The sequence below is a fragment of the Ostrea edulis genome, chromosome 7 (genome assembly GCF_947568905.1).
Source record: "Ostrea edulis chromosome 7, xbOstEdul1.1, whole genome shotgun sequence".
Classification (NCBI taxonomy): domain Eukaryota; kingdom Metazoa; phylum Mollusca; class Bivalvia; order Ostreida; family Ostreidae; genus Ostrea; species Ostrea edulis.
The window spans coordinates 29,923,132-29,927,626 of NC_079170.1; positions in this window are offsets into that span (position 1 = coordinate 29,923,132).

Genomic DNA, 4,495 nt, shown 5'->3' on the forward strand with positions numbered 1-4,495 from the left:
AAAAAAAAAAAATCAGAGAGGGCTACATTATTGCAGCTAGTTATTGTTCTACATCCTGTATGTCGGGTATCTTAATTGCAATTAGCCCCCAAAATTGCAGGTAAATAATTATATTTTTGAAATCTTCTATGTGTAAAATGCATATATGAAACTATTCGTAACATCGTCTAAGATTATACAAATTTCCCATCCCAAGGTTTTTCAAATTTTTATTAAAAAACATAAATGTTTCGCGACATTGAACTGCTATAGACTTTTGAACAGATGTGTATTTCGATCAACAGGTGCTCCCTAAATCAAAGCTGGGTTCTTTTCACGCTGCGAGGGATTTTCGTTCTTTCAGCCAATATGTTATTTATCATTTTATTTCATTTTACTGTAGAAGAAAGACATAGCGGGTGTCAATAATGCCTTTTCTTTTTCTTTTTGCATATTGTTTCGATCTATGCTTTATATTCAATAATGGCGTTAAAAAATTCTTAAAGTGCAACACATACAAGTCAAAAGTTGACAAACTTTTAAAACCGTATCTGACCTTCAAGTGTAAACATATGTACCAAAAGGAAGAAAAATTATTACTTTTTTTGCTGGGAATGACTTACTTATTTTGCTAGAAAAAATTGTAATATTGATTGTGCTTTGATGGATCTTCAAATGAACAATTTTTCATGTTGGATTTTTGTTTATTTACATCCGACAAATCAAATTAAAAATTTACAATATGGCAGTTACGTGTTTGACTAAAGAACTGTCTTCTTAATGACATTGCTTGATTTTAAGATAGCGAAAAATTTTAAAGCTAAATATTGCTGTTCGTTTTCAAACGCATACTCTGAGAGTTGGGGCACGAGAAAAACTATCTTTAAACCCCCCGAACAAAGCCGACAGTAGTAGAAATTTAATAACTCTCCAACCTGTGTTTTCATACATGTATTGTCTATCCTAAATAATTACAGGTCATTAGAATCAGAGACTTTCTTTAACATTTCCTTATTAAGTAAAAAAACCAAACAACCCACAACTTTACGATTAATCACGTATTTTCTGGCATTCTATGTAAACGAAATGTATTTCAGTAAAACTCGTTCGTTGTTGTGGTCATGTACACACCTCTGCAATCGGAAGAGGATTGTATGCCCATCATTGGAGGAACAGAGGTAAACATTTCTCAAAATCCAAGTGGAGGTCTATACAACTCCGAGACCTCGCGGTATACTATTCCAAAATACCCAGTGTCCAAGCGAGAACACTCCTCCAAGGTAAGCTGGAGTGATTGGGAGAAAAACTACAACAGTTCATTGCTTATGAGCAAAAAGTCAATCTGGGAGACGAACTTCCGAAACACTAAAGAGAAGAGGATATTTTCCGCCGAAATTAAAGAAATGCAGTCCCAGAAGAAAATAAAGAAATGCAAGACAAAGAAAGAGCTCGATAAAGTGAAGGAAGAGTACGCGCGAATGATGGCGCTGTCGTGTGTTTATAAGAAATTCGGGTTCTCCAAGTTTGATCCTGTAAGAGAGGAGAGAGAAAAACTTACCAAGAAAAATCTGGAAATGTTCGAAGAAAGCTACAAAGCACATATTCGCTGCAGATCACGCAGCGAATCCCCTAAAAGTGAACAGAGTATGAAGCGTCAGACATCCTTCTATCGATTGTCATCACCAAATCTAAAGAAGGCGGACAAAGGACCGTCACACAGGACAACGGCATCTCGATCCCGATCACCGAGCCCGGGTGAAACGGTAAACGGCATCAAGGGATTCAATAAGCTATTTCCTGCCATTGCGATCAACAAGAAACCGGTCGAGGACAAGAAAAAGATCCTGTCCGTCACAGGATCCCCTGTTAAACATCCCAAAATCCGTCCACAATCGGATATCCCACCGTCAGCCCAAAGTAAGGGTCAAAATCGACTGCAGGTTGCCAATGTTTCCAAAATTACGCAGCAATCATTGGACAACTCAGATCAGAAAAATGAGTATATTGAAAAAGTTGACGTTTCTAAGCAGGCCAAGAACAAGACAGAGAAATTCTGGAAAAATCCCCAAGACTCTACCCCCGAAAACGAATCAGAAGAAAACACCAAATCTTCCGATTCACAAGTTCTAGCTCCAAACAGCACAACTGCTTTAATGTTTGCTGCCTACAAGCAAAAGTTTGAAAACAGCAGACAATCATATTCAGAACCTCCAATGAGGCTTCGTTTTATGATGCAATTGCGAGAGGCGGCGGCAAACTTGGAACCTATACCGGAAAGACCCAAGTCTTTTATGCCAGCGGAGTTTCGATCCATTCATTCGTCACGTCAGTTTGTGGAGAAAGAGGTAAAGAAAGTTCTACATGCATGGTCGCCTTCTGTTCAGAGACGCAAGGAAACACAGAAAATGCTCCAGGCCACACGAAAACCGGTCATCATAGCTAGAGAAAAAACTTTGTCTGCTATAATGCGAGACTTCCGAGTTTACGTTGAGGAATCGCGGGCGGAGGGTCGCTTTCCACCAATTTATAAAGAACGGTATATATTTCCAGACATGGGATAGTGGTGGAACTCCACGGTATTCCTGATAAACTAGTATCGGCAGCCCCTTTGTCGACACAGTGCCTATTCATTCTGACCGTTGTGACCACAGACTAATGTGGTTTTCCCCATGAAAAAATATATTCACTATTCAGCGCTCAAGTAAAAGATACTGTATTTAGTCTAGTACATAGGCATGTTTGTGAAATATGGAAGTTTCTCATATTGTTGGATATACTTTATTGATTGGAATTATCCGCTAGTAATTTATTGATTGGAATTACCTGCTAGTAATTTATTGATTGGAATTACCTACTAGTAATTTATTGATTGTAATTACCTGCTAGTAATTTATTGATTGTAGTTACCTGCTAGTGATTTATTGATTGTAATTACCTACTAGTAATTTATTGATATAATTACCTGCTAGTAATTTATTGATTGAAATTATCCGCTAGTAATTCATTGATTGGAATTATCCGCTAGTAATTTATTGATTGGAATTACTTACTAGTAATTTATTGATTGGAATTACCTACTAGTAATTTATTGATTGGAATTACCTACTAGTAATTTTTTGATTGGAATTACTTACTAGTAATTCATTGATTGGAATTACTTACTAGTAATTTATTGATTGGAATTACCTGCTAGTAATTTATTGATTGGAATTACCTACTAGTAATTCCTTTTAAAACGTTTAGATTGTTTATTAATTTTAACATTTTTTGTAAATGTGTACAAAATGTTTTTAGTAAAAAAAATAAATAAATAAAACTTATATAGTGCCTTATATAAAACAAATTACCCTAAGGCGTTTTACAAGGGTAAAGATGAGGAATGTAACAATAAAACAATTAAATGAAATTAAATGACAGTATGACATAAGATCTTATATCTGTAAAATTATCAAAATAAAACATTATTATGATCGATAGCTAAAGTTTTGTTTTGTAGAGTACTATGAAAAGTATTTAAAAAGTACTCTAAAATGTTTAAGGACGGTACGCTAAAAATACAAAGATCAAACTCTCCGAACAATAAACACACTTAAAATACCAGATTTCTAAAACAGCATGAAAAAAAAAGCTAAAACACTATTGGCATAAGTATTCTAGTGAAAAAAATAATGAATACAAATAAAAAAAACCCAACAGAATTACAGACCTCACATTGACGAAATACACAAACATATAGGTGGGTCTTTAAATTTCTTATAAAACAAGTTTCTGTACAGTTTCTGTACCTTTTAAATTTATATTGACTATCATGCATATTTACAGTAAGGTCACTTAAATGTTTGGCTTAGATTGGATAATATGAAATGCCTTAAAAATACGTAATTGTAAATTTTTCATGATGTTCAAATTTGAAATATACCATCCCTCCCTATTTAACTCTATATACATATTTTCTCCAATTGTTTTTGGACAAATTGAGAAATCATGAGAATCAGTTATATTCCATAATAAATTGCATTCATTTTACTTATAAAAACATTATTTACTTTTCTGTTTTAACATTTATGAAAAAAATCACGTTTCTGGCGTTTGTTAACGATAAACCTTTTCTTAATCTATTTCGTTTGCCAGCACTCCAAATACCAATCAACATTCTTTATACTGGAAAGAGCAAACGCTGGTTGTCTTCGTTTGTGTTTGTTTTTAAAACCACTACACTGCAGGAATTTCGTTGTCTTCGTTTGTGGAACAAATAGTTTTTAAAACCGCTACACTGGAGGAATTTCGTAATGAACATTCAAAGTAACAATAACGAGTGGAATTTAAATCACTGTTTTAGTTTTATTAAAGAAAAAAAAAACTACAACCGTAAACCCTCCAATTATAAATCGATTAAAGTATCACACGTCTTGTTGATTCTCAGTCGCATAGAATAATGTCTTCTAAATTAATTGTAATGAAAATCTCGCGTTGATGTTAAACCAGATGGCTTCATTTTGCATGACCACATATGGGA